Genomic DNA, 20,965 nt, shown 5'->3' on the forward strand with positions numbered 1-20,965 from the left:
TTGTTTTGTTTTCCATAGCAGTAATATGTCGCTACACATTCATGAGCATGTTTCGGTCAGCCAGTTACAAGTAACTAAAGATCTCTTGAAGCTTATACAAAAGTTTAGTCTGATATATATATATATATATATATATATATATATATATATATATATATAAATTCAGTTATTATTATCATATACATTTTGTCTTCTATTAAATTATAAGATATGAGCTCTGTTAAAATGTTAACCATTGAGCTTAATTTTATACACAGTATTTATTTGCATACTGGACATTTATAATATTTTATTTTTTAAATTAAATGAATGTGTTATATAATCTCCTTGTGATGTGAGTAACGTTATAGTTATTGAACTAAACTTATTAGTATTCTGAATAATCTAAACTATATTACTAGCAAGGAGACCCAATGTCGCCCAGGATTGAATGAGAATCAATCAATGTTCCACACTCCCAATACTTTTATTGTCATCGAAATTGGTGAAATCACCCACTTTTCAATCATATCGAATTATTACCAGCTGTAGTCGAGGACCCACCGCAGTGCACCAGGAGGAAGCTTCACATGGCTTCCTGCAGTACCTATAATATGTGACAACAGAATATTCTTTTCATTCTTTGGACTCTCAAGTATATATCCGACAAAGTAAGGCACAGTCAATCAACCGAGAACCACATCAATCTATATAAAAACATATAAGATATTAACGGATATATACTCAAGAGTCAAAACAACGAAAAGAATATGCTGTTGTCACAGCCCTAATAATATATTATATTTTATTGTCATCAAAATTGGTGAAATCACCCACTTTTACATAATATCAATTTATTACCTGCTGTAGTCGAGGACCCACTGCAGTGCACCAGGAGGAAGATTCACATAGCTGCACATGTAATTGTGAAGCAAGGGTTGTGTAATCCTCAACCACACCTCTCCTGAATCAACACTCCATGATTCTGGTGGCAGGGAGAAGCTCAGAACGGCCTGAAACAATGCCAAGATAAGTGGAAAGAACATACAGCATCTGGTATTTCCAAATGGTCACCCATTTTAGTATTGACTAAGCTAAACATTGCTTAACCAGTGATTTTTAAAGTTTTAAGTATCATAGTCCGATTGTGCTCTAAACAGAAACATTCATTTCAAATGCGCCCTTGTCATATTAAAGAAACTACTGTTGATTTTACATGCCGATCCCTTCTGTTTGTGCGGTAGCAAAACTTCTAAAATTCACTTTTGATGTTAGGCTATATCAGAGTGTTAACTTTGGTGAAAATCGGACTGTTCCTCCTTTAATCTGATATTTTCAATTATTGATTTTTGATATTTATTGGAGGCATTCCAATACAAAACCCTATCTAAGAACACTTCCAGACATATATGCGCAAAGTTTCAAAAAGATCAGCTTAGCCATTTCAGAGTTCATTGGGACCGAAGTCACAGACACACAGACAAAATGCCTTTTATATATAACTAGAGATTTCTCATCTTATTTATTATATTTATCTTTTTGAACTTGGTAATCTTTGTTGTACTCCGGAACCTGGATGGTATTTTCAACTGAACAGGTCAAAGGTTACATCAGCGGAAAAGTTCTTAATACAACAATCAAGATAAAAAAGAGGATAATCTACATAATCCAAATTATTAACCTTCATCTCAGAAATTTGAAACACACATGCGAAATCAATAAAGTGCTCGATCGCAAATGTGAGAACTAAAATACAAATTATTATAAAAAACTATATGTATTCGTTTTCATGTCTTCAGTAGCTGATGATTTATTTGGAATTTTAACGGCCTTTACAAAGCCAATCCACCTTTTATAAAACCATCGTACATCTCTGAAATATGTAATATATAGTTTTTAAATAAATCTATCTGTATATCTATAAAAGTGAACGTGTCTGGGTGTGTGTCTGTCTGTGTGTCTGTGTACATTTCCTTATGCAATAACTCTGTCAATTTTTAGTCTACAGACTCGAAATTTGATATACAGGGTACTGAGATTTGGGAAAATCGATATGATCGGTTTTTGGCCAGAAATTTGCCTGTTAAGGGGTCAAAGTACAACGATTTGACCTTTCAGAACTCTACCAAACTCCTCCGACAATTTTGGGTCTAAACACTTGAAATTTTAGATATAGGTTCCTTGGACATGGATTTAACTTAATAAAATGATTTGAGCCCAAAACAATAAATTTTAAGGGCTCATAATAGGGGTCAAATTAAAAAATTGATCGTTTTTTATTTTATTTATTTATTTTTTTGTTCAGCATACACCTCCAAACACCCAGGCAACGCCGGGCGCCCATGCTAGTATATATATAAAAGTGAACATGTGTGTGTGTGTGTGTGTGTGTACATTTCCCTACGCATAATAGGGGTCAAATTTTAAAAAATTGACTTTTTTTTTATTTCTATTTATTTATTTTTTTGCTCAGCATACACTTCCAAACACCTGGGCAACGCCGGGCACCCGTGCTAATCTATATATATAAAAGCGAAAATGTGTGTTCGCTTTTTGTGTATGTCCAAGAAAGGCTTTTTTCAGAGAAACGGTCGGTCGCCTAACAACTTCTTAAAACTTTTTATATCACATATAAATCGTAATATCTCAGAGTTAACAACGAAGCTCGCCTGTCTATTTAATTTGCTCGATTTCGGAATGATAAATATTCAACTTTGTCACTCGCCGCATGTTGGTTAGTCTTTTTCTTATAACATCTTGAGAAAATAAAAATAAAAAAGTGTTCTGCAGTAAATGAAATACTATCCTGCAGTCAAACTTGACCTCATAAACTCATTAAAACGGGCACCTGCCAAATCCAAGTAATAATTAAATAAATTCAAACCTGTTTCCGTTAGCATGTCGTGGTGGGGCAATTGTTAACGTTGCACTTTTTTTTTTCACAGTTTAATTTACAACTTTGCCTCAAGGGTTCGGGTTCGATCCTCATACTTATCTACCAAAACATTTTTAACCCCCACCCCCGGAGTTTCCACACACACACTTCCAAACACCCGGGCAACGCCAGGTACCCCTCGCTAGTATATCTATAAAAGTGAAAGTATCTGTCTGTCTATGTGTCTGTCTGTGTACATTTCCCTACACAATAACTGTCAATTTTCAGTCTACAGATTCGAAATTTGATATACAGGGTATTGAGATTTGGGAAAATCTTTGTAATCCATTTTCGGCCAGCAATTTGGCTGTTAAGGTGTCAAAGTTCAACAATTTGACCTTTGAGAACTCTACCAAACTCCTCTGCCAATTTTGGGTATAAACAATTGAAATTTTAGATATAGGTTCCTTGGACATGGATCTAACTTAATAACTTGATTTGAGCCCAAAACAATAAATGTTAAGGGGTCATAATAGGGTTCAAAGTTTAAAAAATTTTTACCTCTGCGGTCTCTACCAAATTACTCAGACAATTTCTGGTCTAAACATTTGAAATTTTACATAAAGGGTATTCAGAGATAAGGCAAGCCTTTTAATCGGTTTGGGTCGACAATTTGAGCTACCAATATATAAATGTATGTATGTATGTTTGCATATCTACCTAAAATTTCGACAAAGGCGACGGATTTTCACAAGATCAGTATCGTTTTGAAGTGCGACCATTCAGATTACAAATACCGAAAAATTGGCTATTAATTTCTTAACCCTCAACTGGGCACTTTTCTACAGAGAGGAGTTGCTTTTTTTTTTCGCCGATATTTTCAAAAGTCATCCCCTCTTTTCGATTGTCTAGCGTTAATTTAAACCTAGGTCACTTCCGGTTTGGCGGTGGTTGTAACAGCAAAGATGTCACATTTTTTCCCCGTTCTTTTCCTCCTTCGCAGTACGGGTCCGAGCCTGCCTTCCTACTACCACTTTTTTTTTTTTGCTCAACACACACCTCCAAACACCCGAGCAACGCCAACCACCCATGCTAGTAATATATATATATATATATGTATATATATATATGGCATAGTTATGTTGACACACATGTTTTTGAAAATGGAATGCACTAAATTTCAGATCTGAAACTCTCAAATCAATCTTTCAGTATCGATGTGATGAAAAGGGATATCATTTGATCTAACTTGTGACACAACCAGAAAATGAAATCAATGCATGCCGAAACGAATAGAGCTAGTAGAAGTACAACCATATTCCAATGCTCTTATAGTTTTTTCTACCCGTTTTAAAGATATTTAAAAAAAAATCATTTTGGAAATTGTTTTTGGTATAATCTTTGGTAGATACTCCAATCTACCCTCTATGTGTTCTTTTTTCATTGAATAACTTTCATTAATTTACAAGAGAGTCACCACATATCAAGGCCCAAAGGTCACTCAAGAATAAAGTTTAATGAGTGTGCGGTGATCACTAGGACAAAAGTGTAGTAATCGTTACTAATCGAAATTGTGAATAATTTGATTATTTAAGGGGACGGCTCAAGAAGACTTGTTTACATTGGACGTGAAGATGACAATATTGGATTAATTAATTTATTTATTGTGGACTATTATCCTCATCTTTCCTTGTTGTTATACGACGACAATAGTCTGCAATAAATAAATTAATAAATAATACTCATCTCAATGAATTCCAATTAAAATAATATACAGACAATATTGTAGTTAGTTGTGGAAAGCAGACCAGAGTTCCACAGGCGGGCAGTTCTATGAGGAAAAAGCTCTGTTCATGGAATTTGCATTTAAACTTAGGCATAGAGAGGGAAATTGTTGATAGTGGTTGTAGCTAGTTGAGCGTTTTTTGTGAAAGTTTGGCAAGGGGGTACTATAGATTGAAGCTAAGACAAGCACTTACCATGAAAATAAGGCTCACACTTTTGTGAGAAAGTCGTTGCAAAGAAGAGAAAAGGGCTTCACCAACTAGGTTTTGAAGCTAGTTTTGAACATTGTCAACGCAGGATATGTTCAATAGTATTCCATTATCGGATATATCTGACTCTTAGTGGATTATGTCAGGAGTGAAATACCTTCTGGAGCGGTAGAATGACACAACCATTTTTCGGGCAGGCTTGGCAGCAGATTTAATGTATGTCTGCTATTTTAGGCCAGGAGTGAAGATCAGACCCAGAAATTTGTCAAAGAGCTTCTTTGAGACGAGGGTCATTCATATCAATTGGGGTCAAATGGAGATCAGAGCGTTTATGGTGAAAAGATAGAAGCTTGGTTCTTGATGCATTAAAATTAACCAGTCTCCTTTTGTCTCATTGTACTATGTGCTCAAGGTTGGAGGATAGACTCAGGCAGATCTTTTTTCTTTTTTTTTTTTTACATGGTAGTCACCACTTATCAAGGCCTGGAAGCCACTCGGGGATAAGGGTTATTACGTGTACAGTAATCAATGGGATAATATAGTAATTGTTAGTAATGGAGATTTGATAAAGTGTCTTACTTAAGGGGGGGGGGCGGTTTATCAGCAATTTGTTTATGTTAGACTTGAAGACATCCAAGTTGTAGTCAGGTGGGAAACAGGCAAACGGAAGAGAGTTCCACAGGGGTGTACTTCTAAGAAAGAAGCTTTGTTCATGGAATCTATGTTTTGATTTAGGCATAGATAAAGAATGGGGAAAATTATTGACAGTGGTTTCAGCTAGACGGGTGTTTTTCGTGAAAGATTGGCGAGGGGGTACCAGAGATTGGAGTTCAGACGAGCACTTGCCATGGAAATAACGATAAAACAAAGGCAGGCTCGTAACATCTCTTATGTGGGAGAGAGGTTGCAGGGAAAAGAAAAGGGCATCCCCCACTAAGCCACAAAGTCTATTTTGTACTTTGTCAAGGTAGGATAGACTGTTTTTAGCAGCTCCTGCCCAGATGTGGCAGCAGTACTCCATCCTTGGACGTACTTGGCTTTTATATAGATAGAGAATTGCATCAGCAGTGAGATATCTTTGTTACTGTTGATCTTTGAAGTGTTGCCATAGATGATAGTGTCGTCTGCATATATGTTGATGAATGAACTTTTGCATGTGTGTATATACACTTTTGCATGTGTGTATATACACTTTTGCATGTGTGTATGCCAATAAGTTTATGCACTCATTTGTTATTCAGGTTATTTGAAGAACTTTTGGGTTTTAGGATTTGCCAGATTTCTTAACTCTGTTGAGCCAATCTAGGTAGTTCTATAGTTTTTTGTATCTTTTTTTCATTTTTTTCATTTTTTTTTTTATTCAATTTTCACCCCAAACAAGGCACAGTGCCACGTTGAAGTATGAGGTTACTATCGGGGACATAATTTGTTGGGACATTATGAAGTGAAGGAAGATGAGTAGAAAGATAAGATGTTTGTTCACATTACACTTGAACTTCTGCATATCAGTACAGTTGGGAAAGCAGAATCGTGGGGAGGCAAATAAATAGGAAGATGTTATAATATATTTAATAAAATCTATTATAATTGTGATAGACATAGAGAGAACCTACCTCAGAAACGGGCAAGAATCTGTCTCGGCAGCAGGCTGAAAGACAGAAAAAAAAAAAAAAAGAGGCCAAGATGGCGACTGTTGTCTTTTAAAGCCTCCGGTCACGCGTAGATCTTGAGCAGTCTCGCGTGGTATATGCAAATTAGGTGTGCCCGAAACATAAAAGGCGAGTCACAGAGAGGAGTGAGAGAAGCGTTTTCAGACATGCGAATAGAGAACGTCGACGTGTATCTCGTGTTGTGAACAACGAACTCTATTCGATTCAACTTGTGACTAGCGAACCTCTGCTTGACGTTTTAACCAAAAAGTTTTGTTGCTTTGTGTTAGACAAAGACTTCTGATATAATAATTTATTTTAGTTTCTTGATTTTTAAAGTGAGTGAATTTTAAAGGCTCCTTACTTTTTGACAGTTATATATATTTCATTTTACTTCATTCGAAGTTCTCAAAAACCAAGCTCCCCCCCCTTACTAGGACTAATACTTGATCTCTATATAAAAATCATAGATATTCGAATATTCCATTACTATTGTTGAGTTAGTAAAAATGTTCAGAACATTATTTTTCTTCTCACTTATTGACCAGTTAATTACGTCACAGTATATCTTTCTTTCTTTTTTTTGTGTGACTTGGTTTTACTGGATTCCAGGACAAGAATTAATATGGTCTGGTAGAGTATCAGGATTAATGCTGTTACTATGGGCAACACCACTTCCAGAAAGTGTACCTATCCTCGTATAAGTGAGCATAAGGTGGCCATACCTGGATTTTATTTGAGCTTCGAATACTATATTATCTATATAACAATTATATATATATATTAGCAACAATATCTCACCCCTTCACTGTTGATGTCCCTAGATGCCAGAAAGCTTTCTATTCTAATAGTTTCTTCCCTCGAACAGCTAGACTTTGGAATTCCCTTCTTGCTGCCTGCTTCCCTGGTTGTACTGATATGCAGAAGTTTAAATGTAACAAAGAAATATCTTGTTAATCTTTCCTAGACATGGCCCCCAAATAGTAGCCCCTTACGTCCAAGTGGTGATATGCATTGTAAGGGGTGAACATGAGTAATAAATAAATAAATAAAACAGTAGCTTATGTATTTGAGTCTGTGTGTAAATAGTAAACCTCTTAACTCCTGGGCTAATATTTGATCTTTATACGAGATGCATAGATATTCAATTATTTCATTACTGTTATCTCTCAAATGTTGAGTTAGTAAAGAAATTGGGAACATTAATTTTACTTTCACTTATTGACCAGTTATCTATAATATAAATCTCACCTGTCTGTTTAAATGTATGTATGTATGTATGTATGTATTCATGTCTGCCTAAAACTTTCCACAGAGGCGGGGGATTTTCATGAGATCAGTATCGTTTTGAAGCTCGACCCTTCGCCAAATATCGAAAAATTGGCTAAAAACATTAATTCCTTCACCCTCAACTAGGCACTTTTCTACAGGGATGTGTCGCTTTTTTTCAGATATTTTTTGAAAATGATCCCCCTCTTTTCGATTGACTAGCGTTAATTTAAATCTACGTCATTTCTCGTTTTGCGATGGGTGCAACAACAAAGATGTCACTTCTTTTTCTCCTTCATGGTACGGGTTCGAGCCCGCCTGCCTACTACCACTTTTTTTTTTCTTTTTTGCTCAACACACACCTCCAAACACCCGGGCAACGCCAGGCATCCAGGTTAGTAAAACATATATTTCTTTTAGTTTTTTGGGCTTAGTGGATTCCAGGACAAGAATTCATTTAGTCTGGTGGAATACCTAGGTTAGTGTCATTACTATAGGCAACATCCCTTAGAAAAGGTGCACTAATCCTCAAAGAAGTCAGTGTAGGGTTGCTGTACCGAAGGGATTTTATTTCAGCTTCGAATATTATGTTGTTTTCCTGACCAATCCATGTATAAAGAGACATTAGATAATTGCGGATAGTGCTAGTAGGTATTCAAGTTCTCTACGCATGGATTCAGGTTTTTTACATAGGATTCATGTTTTCTCAGTAGGTATTCAAAAATATTGGTTTTTATAGGTCTATGTAATTCTTAGATATACATTTATATATTTTGGATTTTATACATTTATATTTTTTCTTTCACTTTAGAGGTATAGATTTTCTTTTCTTTATTTACTCTTAAGCTCCATAAGAATTTTGAGCGCAATAAGAACGAAGGGGGCAGGTTGTCTCGCTTACACAAACAAATATATTTAAAGCAGTGAATTTTCTTTTTTTTTGTTTAGATGCAACAGAGAAAATGGAATGTTTTTTTTTCTACGGTTTATCATAGCCTTAAGCTATTGTCAACCATTATCGATTTTTCGATACTCGGATTGTTTTTTCACCCTTGTCCTTCTAGTTTTCATGCTATTTTTTGTCGTCAAAACTAAAAGTGTAAGCGATCATAGTTCATTGTAATCTTGATTTAAATCTATAGATCCGAAAAAAAAAATGTTTCTTCAACTTATCCATGCTTCAAATATTTGTAAGATACACTAATATAAACCTCAAACTAGAAAAAATAGGATAGAAAATTAAAATATCATCATGACCTCATACAGTGTGTGAGTTGCCACTTTCCTGAGCAATAGACAACAATAATGGCTGAGGAAAATCCAAAAAGGACAGTCACGTACTGTTCTCCTTTGCCAAATCTGAAACCGATAGTACCAATATTGTTCTGATATTCTGTAATACATATATATTGAAACCCGTCGGTTTCAAATCCAATAAAGAGGAGTCTGGGATTCATTACATCCAATTTTTTTTTGTAGATATTTGATTTAATAAGGCTGAAAAAAAAACATAAGAAAAAAAGAATAAATCATAAAGCAAGAATGAAAGTATAATTCTTACTTAAGCAATAACAGTTATTTCCCATTATCTAAGATTTCTTTTAAGGTGACAATATAAGAATTTCTTCATATTAGAAAACTGTTGGAGCATATTAAACATTGTCTTAAGTAAATTGTAGACTATTGCAAATAACATAGTACAACAACGACAAATGTAAATTGGTTAGCCAGAATCAAAGTTTAATTTACCAGCTTAAATACTAGATAACTTTTAAGATCCAGCCTGCATTATTTTATGTCAGATATATAAATGATGTTTACTGGGCAAGCTATGTGATGGAAATGCTGCTTGGAATTATTACGAACATTTAATCAATAATCTCACCATCGTTGTTTGCTTCAATTGAGGCAGTCAATGGCTGCCATTTTTGGTTAATGCTTGGTTTCAGAAGAAAATGGGTTAATTGACCCAGATCTTTACAGGATCTTGGAAATCAGGAAATCAGTAAATAAAAAGACCATTGATGTAAATAATGAACCCAAGCCATTTTTGCTAATGCTAATAGAAAATCTTGGAGAATAACCAGTTTTGAATATACAGAATTCTGGTGAAGTTAGTGTTTATGTTAGTGTTTGTGTTTATGTTTGATTAGCAGGGCTACCCGGCGTTGCTCGGGACCGTATAAAACAATGGGAAAAATGAAGTGACTTTTGAACATATCTATTATTCTTAGGATAGATGAATTTTTAATGTTTATGTACCATTTGCTATCTCGAGCAAAAGAATACTTTACCTTGATGACTGTTTTCTTTTTAAAAATGGAACGCTGAAGTTTATTTCAAGCAAAGTCAATTTGCAGTGACGACGGATTTTTTTTAGCAGATACGTAGTGAACTTGCGATTTTCTCTTTTTTTTTTTTAATTACCTACCCTAGAACTGGTATTACACATGTATGAAATAATTGTATCGTTCCTAGGATAGGTAATTTACAGCATGTATATGAAAGAATTCTACCTTAGTAAGACGGGTAATGTACAACATATATTTAAAATAATTTTACCTTCCTTCAGACAGGTAATGTAAATACACATATGAAACAAATTAACACAGTCTTCACTGTTTGATTACACATGTCTTTAAGGGGGGGGGAGGTATAGTTTAATTGATTTTTCTGTTGGAATTTATATGCTTGGGTAGTAGAGGAAATCAGAGACAGAGGGGTACAAAGAGATCCAGAGGTTAGTGGGAAAACAGATGAGTAAAAAAAGGGTTGATGAAAACAGGGGATAGAGAAAGATAGAAAAACAAACAAAAAAAAAACGGGGATAGATAGGAATAGAGTTGGATTTTTAAGGGGAGACGAAAAATTAAAAATAAAGAGAAATAAGGAGTAGCGATGCTCTCAGAAAATTTTGATTGTATGCTATGAGTATAAGTCCTAAAATTTTGGATTGTATGACATGAGTATAAATCGTAAAATATTGTTAACTCTAATTTCACTGTGCAACACTCAAAAAAGGTACAAGACATATGTGGCCATTTTTCTATGCATAATGGCGTGAAAAATTCATTTCTGGCCTTGTTTTTGTCAAATTAGGTACAATGTTTTGCAAAATTGTCACTTTCGAGAATTTTGTGGAGAATCTTAGTGATATGAGCGATGAACATGGCCAGAGATTCCATCTGGATATTTCAGTGATGGAGAAAAGTTTTAAAGGAAAGTGGAACCGTGACATGTTGGCAGACTGCTGCTGGAATATAAAAAGGTAGGATGATACTGTTGTTTAAACCGACAATTCTATGTTTTTTCATTAATTTAATATATAAAAGGCTATATGTCTGTTTCCATATTTTCAAACTCTATCTCCTCCGAAACTAAAGTGCTAGGGGCCTCAAATGATTGGATTCTTTACGGACTGTTCTTTTATGGGTCTTTAGCTGTTAAGGGTCAAAAAGGGTCAAAATTGAAAAAAAATCGTTATACATTTTGTACATTCATCTTAGTTTATTTTTAATTTTTAATCAGTTTATATGCGTGTCACATTGGAACAGTGGTAATGTTACCAGCTTTGAATGCTATAGTTTCGGTTTCGATTTTAACTGATGGCACCCCAATACGTTTTTTTTACTTTTGAAATCATGACTGTATAATAATATATATGAAATCTGAACAAATTAAAATATGATATTTAAGCAGATTTTACGCCCGGGCAAAGCCCCCCCCCCACCGCTAGTAGCAAATAATGATAAAATATGATTTATAGTACATGAAAACGGTGTCTAATCTAGAGAAATAAAGATTAGATTTAGTATCAGGATACTTTTCTTACACTGAAACAGGGTTTATGTGGCATGTACTTTTTTAAACTTGAAATTTGCTGCAAAGTGTTATTGAACATAGGAACATGAAATTTGCTGCACTGTGTATTCAGCCTTTCTTATTAGATCTTCCTATCTCTGATTTCCTCTATTTTCAGTTGATAAATTTCTGTGTGCCTTACTTTTTTTATTTTTTTTTTTTTATTACATTTTCACCCCAAACAAGGCACATTGCCACTTTGATGTAGGGGGTTACTATTAGAGACACAGGCTACAGGGGTACAAGGTTGGGAGTTGGGCAGCAAGATGTCGGTTCATGTTACACTTGAACTTCTGCATGTCAGTACAGTTGGGGAAGCAGGAACCTGGAAGGGAATTCCAAAGTCTAGCGGTTCTGGGGAAAAAACTACTGAAGTAGAAGGCTCTCTTACATCTAGGGATCTCTACTGTGAAGGGGTGGGATTTTACTCATTGTCGGGGGTATTTACGTAGAGAGGGTACAAGTGTTTGCAGTTCGTCGGAACATTCACCGTTAAAGTACTTGAGAACAGGCATAGGGATGCAACATTTCGTTGTTGGGACAGAGGCTTTAGCTTGGATGACAGTTCAGGAACTATTAGGTTGGCGACTCTTTTTTGAACCTTGTCTAGGAGTGAGAGACTAGTAGCAGATGCACTGACTCGAATATGACAAGAATACTCCATACATGGGCGAATGGTGGCCTTATAGAGGTACAGGATACTTTCGGGTGTTAGTAGCGTAGAGAGAACCTACCTTTTTTGCACAGGTCCCGGCAATGCTCTCAATGTAATTGTTCCAACTCCTCTGTTTCCTGTGAGCATTAGGCCGAGGAGGTTAAAAAAATGTGCTTTCAGATAAAGAGTCTTTGGCCATTGCTATTGGTGGTAGAGAAGGTTTCTTGTAGTTATTGAAGGAAACAAGTTTAGTTTTGGCAGCATTGAATGTGACCATCCATTTTTGTCCCCATTCCACTACAGATTGGAGGTCATCCTCTAGTGTTTCTGCCATTTCTTTAAATATGTGTTCATTTGCTTTCCTGTCGTGTCTGTTATAGAGTGTGGTGTCATCAGCATATATACCCATCTCACAGACAATTTTGTCAGGGAGGTCATTTATGAATATTAGGAATAATAGAGGTCCAAGAATAGACCCCTGAGGCACTCCTGCATTTATATCATATTGTTTGGATGTACGACCATCGAGGACAACCTGGATTTTTTTCTTATCTAAGAAGGATTTAATTATGTTAAGTATTCTTCCAGTGATACCGTATGATCTGATTTTCCTGAGAAGACCTTCATGCCATACCCTGTCAAAAGCCTTAGATATATCTAGAGCTACCGCTCTACCCTCCCCTGCTTTGTCAAGTGAATGGTATATACGCTCGGAGATTACGGTTAGAATGTCTGCTGTGGAATGGGCTTGCCTAAATCCATATTGTTGGTCAGTCAGCAGTTTAGCATCTGTACGGTGATGGAGTAGAGCTTGGTTAATTATGGACTCAAATATTTTGGCAAAAAGTGGGAGGAGGCTAATGGGACGATAATTTACTGGGTCAGTTCATTCACCAGAATTCTTGAAAACTGGTACCACAGAAGCAGTTTTCCACCAGGCAGGAAAGCAAGATTTACTAAGGCATTTGTTGTAAAGTTTGGAGAGGATTGGAGCTACTTTGGTGGAGCGCTTTTTTAATAGCACAGCCGGGATGAGATCAGGTTCACATGCTTTTGAAGTGTCAAGATTTTTTATGATAGCATGCACCTGAGAAGGGGGTGATTTTCAGATCGTATAGTGTGGTGTCTGTCTGCAAAGGAAAGTCCGGGAAAGGGTAGTTAGCAGGGTCCAGTGTGGAGTTGGAGGCAAACCGACTGGCAAGCATGTTAGCCTTCTCGGTTGCTGAGCAAACAACTTCATGATTGTTGGATAATGGGGAAATTGTTGATTGCCCATTATTTACTAAACTGTTGTAGATTTTCCAGAAGTCACGTGTTCCTAATTTCTTTGCTTCGATGCGTTTTTAGGTGGTTTCAGTAAATTCTCTCTTAGCTGTCGCTATTTCTTTCTTACAGTTACTTCTGGCTTCCATATACTTCTGTCTGTTTGAACTGGATTTATGTCAGTTAAATCTGTGGTATGCGTGCTGCCTTTGTGCGATGGCAGCTGCACATGTGGAAATAAACCATTGAGGAGAGTGAGGCTTGCTATAAAATTTCCATGTGGGAACATGTGCTTCAATTGCTGTTTTGAACCATTCAGTGGTCTCATTTGAGCACTGTTCAGCAGGAAGTGAAAAGATATTTCGCCATGAGGCGTCTCTGATGAGATCCCTGATGGCTTCCCAGTCAGCCTTTTTATAATATCTCGTTGTTTTGAGCACTGGCTCTTCCATTTTGGCTCTAGAGTTTAGGGCAATTTCAACTATTTTGATCAACATTCCCAAGTGGGCTGTGGGCGTTTGTAACACAATCATCAGGAACTGTGGTCAGAAACAGATCTAAAAGTGGTGTGTGTTGTTCTTGCTGGTCAGGGAACCATCTTTGCAGCCATCTTGAATGTTTTCCTTTCATTTGATGGTCTTTACCTTTGTATTCGTTTTTTTTTTTTTTTTTTTTTTTTTGAGATGATGATTCTCCCAAAATATCAAAACATGTTTCACCATCCTCGATCTTATTCTTATTGGTACTTTAGCAGAAAGCCTCATATTGAAACATTAGTGTGACTTGCACACCTGCAGTCACGTTTCAACCATCACTTCAGCATCAAAAATAATTATGAAAATAAAGACAATCGGTAGGTAAAAAAAAAACAACAAAATGAAAACATACACAACGACTTGTTTGAAGTCACACCTCTAAATCCTCATCCGAACAAGCACATTTAACCTGTAACCGTTAAAACAATCTGAAATTTCACGGCGAAAAGAGGTTTAGGGTTTGGGGTGGGGGGCAAACAGCCGGCAGCCATACAAATGCTTACATAATATATATTTATAAAGCTTAACGTAGTATTGAGTGCTTTTGAAAACTATTGGTTTGAAGTTCATTTTAGTAGCACGTGAACTTTATTAAATATACGAGGGCGTTCCAAAAGTAATGCCTCCTATTTTTTTTTAATCTGTTTGAATGGATCAGAGGAGATTTCAAATTGAATTGTTATGATGACTGAACTTATGCATTCATAATCTGAAAATTTCATCTCTTTGTTGCAGATATTACATCATTTAATTGCTGCCAAAAGTGTATTGAGAATGGTGGTGATTATGTAGAAAAATAAATTCTAGAGCACAAAATGTCGCTCGTTTTAATGGTACCACTCCCGTTTTCATAGCCCTCCAATTTTTTTAAAAATTAAAACAAAAGATAGGAGGTTTTACTTTTGGAATGACCCTCGTATGATAAAGCATGCTCCAGACGCCCATGCACAGCCATCGGTCATCATTAGCAAAAGTGCATTGAAAATGGTAGTGACTATGTAGAAAAATAAATCCTGGAGCAAAAAAGGTCGCTCGTTTCAATGGCACCACTCCTGTCTTCGTAGCTCTTCATCTCTTTTGAATTAAAAAGAACAGGAGGCTTTACTTTTGGAATGCCCATTGTATATTAATATACCCATTAATGAAAATTGTCTTTGCCCCCTTCCTCTCTCTTTGTGCGTGTATGTGTACGTCTGTGCACATTATAAATGTCTATGTTTGCTGAGTATTGTAAATTTGGAGTAGCCATGAAACGTATCACGTGTCGTCATAGCTACTAAAAATAATTTTGCTATTTGCAAAAAAAAAAAAAAAAAAAAAAAAAAAAGTAATGACTGTTCTTTTCATGTCTGTAATAGAAAAAAAACAAATTGCATATTGTGAGCCATTGGATGTATTCTCTCTTTTATTACTGGTTCTTTTTTTGTTACTCTTTTTCTTGGATGTAAAAGGGTGCATGATTAACCTAATGGATACACTGCTTTGAGGAGTGTGGAGTTGCCCCTTAGTTACCATTATTCCCGGGTCCACATTTTCCCGGAGTGGTAATACCTGTTAGTTGTGGCACCAAATCAGGTTGTCCATTTAACACTTATCATTAGGAAGTTTTTGATCTTGAAGTAGTATTTTTAGCTCTTTACATCAAATAGCTTCATACATTGTCTGGAGCGATTTCCATAAAAACATAACTTCATGATAAGCTACTACTAATACTACTACTACTACTACTACTACTACTACTACTACTACTACTACTACTACCACAATTTTGTGAAAACTAGTGAGAAAAACTCATACTTGCACACTTCTTCAACCTGCTATAGAAACTAGCACTTAACTGTTCAGAAAATATCTCACTACTGATGCAATTCTCTATCTTTATACAAGCCAAGTACGTCCAAGGATGGAGTACTGCTGCCACATCTGGGCAGGAGCTGCTAAAAACAGCCTATCATGCCTTGACAGAGTACAAAATAGACTTTGTGGTTTAGTGGGGGATGCCCTTTTCTCTTCCCTGCAACCTCTCTCCCACAGAAGAGACGTTGCAAACCTGTCTTTGTTTTATCGCTATTTCCATGGCAGGTGCTCGTCTGAGCTCCAATCCCTCGTCCCTCCCCTCGCCAATCTTTCACGAGAAACACCCGTCTGGCTGAAACTACTGTCAATAATTTCCCCCACTCTTTATCTGTGCCTACATCCAAACGTAGATTCCATGAGCAAAGCTTCTTTCTTAGAACTGCACGCCAACGGAACTCTCTGCCGCTTGCCTGTTTCCCACCTGACTACAACTTGGACGTCTTCAAGTCCAACATAAACAAACTCCTGACAAACCGCCCCCTTAAGTAAGACACTCTATCAAAACCCCCAATACTAATGATTACTACAATACTATCTCATTGATTACTGTACACGCAATAACCCTTATCCCTGAGTGGCCTTCGGGCCTTGATAAGTGGTGACCCCCATGTAAAAAAAAACAAAACAAAAAAACTCGTTATTTATCTCTACATGTACATATTTTCTATACTAATTTGTTGTTGTCTGCCTAACACGGAACGCATTTAATTTACAAAAAGTTCAGCTTTATTGATATCAAGCAAACAGCTGTTATGTTAAGGTAACGCAGGCTTCCTGACCAAAAATGCATCAAACATTGATATTATTATATTGTTTTTCACCTTTCCCTTTGCAAAACTCAATAGTAACATTTTTCTCTACAAAACTATCAAACCAAACATCAGGAATAAATCTTTGAAGATATAAAGAACTTGAAGCATTCCAAAATTACTGGATTGAGCATTAAATAACCCGAAAATGGTTAATATACCGTAAAACAAAACAACCAAACCAGATTCCATGAATAAATATTTTAAGATATAAAGAGTTTGAAGCATAAAAACCTCTTGTAAAATTACAGAATTCGGTATTAAATAGCTGCAAAATTGTTGATATGCCGTTAAACAAAAACAACCAACTTTTTGTCTTTCTCTTTCCCTATCCTCCTTTTCTCACTTTTCTCTTTTGTCTTCTTTCTTTCTTTCTGCATTTCTATTTTCCTACCTTTCTCCTTCCTTTCTTTCTGTCTTTTCATATCTCTTTTCTGCTAATTTGTCCATTATTTGAAAAAAAATGTTAGGTAATTCTATACATTTAGATTTTTTTCTTGATTTGTATGAAACCTTTTTTTTTTTTTTTTTTCAATCTATCCAATCTTTTTAAAAAGATATCTTTAAAAAAAAGCAGACCAAACTTCAGTAGTGGACATTTTTCTTTATTTAGACTTTGGATCTATATAACATCGTCTTGAACAGGTGCACATTAAAAGATATTGAGAATACAAGAATGATGCAAAGGAATATATTAAAAATTGTGAAACTTGTATGACAACATACATGCAAAGAAGAAGAATGATAGCCCAACCTTCAAAAGAAGATCCTGCTCAAACAACACCGTGATAACATTGATGAATTTCCAACACTAATGCTCTCTTTCAGCTATCTACTTTTAGCTCACTTTTTTAAACGTCAGTTGTTCTCTAATTCTCTTCATATATAAGAGCCAACTACATCCAAGGATGGAATATCCTCGTCACATCCGAGCAGAAGCTGCTCGAAGAACTTATCCTGCCTTGACAGAGTTCAAAATAAACTTCCTAGTCTAGCAGGGGATGACCTTTTCTCTTCCCAGCAACCTCTTTCCTTTCTCTGATCTATTGCTAGTTTCATGGCAAGTACGCATCTGAGCTTCAATCTATAGTCTCTCCTTGTCAAATTCTCATGAAAAACACTCGTCTAGCTGAAACCACTATCAATAAGTTTACCCACTCTTTATGTGTGCCTTAACCTAAATGTAGATTCCATGACCAAAGCTTTTTTCTTAGAACTGCATGCCTGTGGAACTTTTCCATTTGCCTGCTTTCCAGCTGACTACAATATGGTTGTCTTCAAGTCCAATGTAAACAAGTTCTTGATGAGCTGTTCCCTTAATTAATCCAATTTACCAAATTATCACTAGTAACGATTACTACTATATTGTTCTATTAACTATTGCGTACTCGTTAACCCTAATATTCGAGTGGCCTCTGGACCTTGGACCTTTTTTTTTTTTTTTTTTTTGTTTTTTTTTCAATCTATCCAATCTTTTACAAAAGATATCTTTAAAAAAAAGCAGACCAAACTTCAGTAGTGGACATTTTTCTTTATTTAGACTTTGGATCTATATAACATCGTCTTGAACAGGTGCACATTAAAAGATATTGAGAATACAAGAATGATGCAAAGGAATATATTAAAAATTGTGAAACTTGTATGACAACATACATGCAAAGAAGAAGAATGATAGGCCAACCTTCAAAAGAAGATCCTGTTCAAACAACACCGTGATAACATTGATGAATTTCCAACACTAATGCTCTCTTTCAGCTATCTACTTTTAACTCACTTTTTTAAACGTCAGTTGTTCTCTAATTCTCTTCATATATAAGAGCCAACTACATCCAAGGATGGAATATCCTCGTCACATCCGAGCAGAAGCTGCTCGAAGAACTTATCCTGCCTTGACAGAGTTCAAAATAAACTTCCTAGTCTAGCAGGGGATGACCTTTTCTCTTCCCAGCAACCTCTTTCCTTTCTCTGATCTATTGCTAGTTTCATGGCAAGTACGCATCTGAGCTTCAATCTATAGTCTCTCCTTGTCAAATTCTCATGAAAAACACTCGTCTAGCTGAAACCACTATCAATAAGTTTACCCACTCTTTATGTGTGCCTTAACCTAAATGTAGATTCCATGACCAAAGCTTTTTTCTTAGAACTGCATGCCTGTGGAACTTTTCCATTTGCCTGCTTTCCAGCTGACTACAATATGGTTGTCTTCAAGTCCAATGTAAACAAGTTCTTGATGAGCTGTTCCCTTAATTAATCCAATTTACCAAATTATCACTAGTAACGATTACTACTATATTGTTCTATTAACTATTGCGTACTCGTTAACCCTAATATTCGAGTGGCCTCTGGACCTTGGACCTTTTTTTTTTTTGTATTACATTTTCACCCCAAACAAGGCACATTTCCACTCAGGTGTAGGGGGCTACTATCAGGGTCAGCAACTACTGGGGCACTATGTAGGGATTTGGGCAGCAAGATGTCAGTTCACGTTGCACTTGAACTTCTGCATGTCAGTACAGTTAGGGAAGCAGGATCCTGGAATGGAATTCCAGAGTCTAGCGGTTCTGGGGAAGAAACTACTGGAGTAGAAAGATCTTTTACATCTAGGGATCTCTACTGTGTGGAGGTGGGATTTAGCTGCCTGTCGGGTTTGTCGAGGGTGTCTGCGTCGTGGGGGCACAAGTGTCTGCAGTTCGTCAGAGCATTCACCATTAAAATACTTGTAGAACAAGCAGAGGGATGCAATGTTTCGTCGATGGGACAGAGGCTGAAGCTTAGATGCCAGTTCAGGGCCTATCAGATTGGCGACTCTTTTTTGAACCTTGTCTAGGAGCGAGAGACTAGTAGTAGACGCACCATCCCAGATGTGACAACAATACTCCATACATGGGCGAATGGTGGCTTTATAGAGATACAGGATACTTTCAGGTGTCAGTAGTTTTCTAGCACGGTAGAGAGAACCTACCTTTTTTGCAGCGGCTCTGGCAATGTTTTCAATATAATTGTTCCAGCTCATGTTTCCTGGTCTTACCTTGGTAAGAGGTGATTCATTTGTAAAAAAAAAAAAAGAAAAAAAGTTGCCCGCGCATACGAAGTTCGAATCATAAAAAAATCTGGAATCTTGAACTCTGGAATATGGTCGACTGACACGCAAAATATCTAATCCACTTTGAAGATCGTAAATTCCAATTTTCCGTCTCTATTGAAACAGAAACACGTCTGCTTTCCCCACAAAACAAAATCTCAAGAGACTTGGCGACTGTCGTTTTTATCATTCTGGACTACCCGACGGCCATATAAGACAAAGAGAAGAAATGTAGTTGCGTTTGAACACCTCTAAAAAAAAATAAAATTGTGCATGTTTTCGACAAATATTCATAAAATCATTAAAAAGGTTTAATACTGTTTCTTTGTTGCATATAGGCATATTGTATTAATTTTTAAAAAGTATATTCAAATTAAAATTCAGTTTTATGCATATTTTTTTAAAAAGTTATGTTAAACGCTTTGCAAAGAACAAAAAAGTGTGTACGTTTTCAGCGTCCCAAATTCACTTTTCCAAAAACGATATCAGAAAATAAAAAAAAAATCTGTTAATCCTGTTTAAATGCAAAAGCTTACCAAAATAAATGCTTTCAAAACTTTGTCAAAAAAAAAACAAAAAAAAACGTCCGTCATAAGGTGTGTGCAAATGCGGAAACGTAGTTTTGAGAAAACTCTCTGACCACAAGCGGCCACATTCGGCCACAGCGACAGTTGCAAATTCATGTACTTTTACGTATCTGAGAGGTGAAGAAGCGGTTCACGCGTGAGCAGATAGTGAAATCGTTCAGAAAGAGATGATTTTACGTGACCCCACTCCCCCCCCCCATCAGATTCTGCGATCATTAAAGTAGAAAAAAAAAATAAAAAAGAAAGAAATGAATATTTTGTTCCTATTTACAATGCCTCCCCACGGGACAGAGTTAAACACCAGGGTCGTTTTTTAACGTGGAGAAAAGGAACAAAAATAAAAATTGTCTCAGTCGTGAAGGATTTCTCCTCCACTGACAGAGAACAAGAAATTGAAGTGCAGCATCTGAAGAACAGATGGTATTTATTTGCTCCCCCACCGAGCAAATTAGGCACAAGGCCAATTTTTAATGTGAGGAGTGAAGGGAGGGGGAAGGGAAAAAGGGGACCAGCTCCCGAGAGGTGGGAAATGGGAGCTGGTTAATGGTC

General features: G+C 36.2%; 1 protein-coding gene across 1 annotated transcript in view; it reads left to right on the forward strand.

Annotated features, from left to right (window-relative positions):
• The window catches only part of LOC145294055 (ras-related protein Rab-15-like), a 240,051-nt gene that overhangs the window by 84,725 nt on the left and 134,361 nt on the right, over positions 1–20,965 (forward strand). The gene's annotated exons all lie outside the window — the stretch shown is intronic.

Source organism: Euprymna scolopes, chromosome 15 (genome assembly GCF_053919585.1).
Source record: "Euprymna scolopes isolate OS-2025 chromosome 15, ASM5391958v1, whole genome shotgun sequence".
NCBI lineage: Eukaryota > Metazoa > Mollusca > Cephalopoda > Sepiida > Sepiolidae > Euprymna > Euprymna scolopes.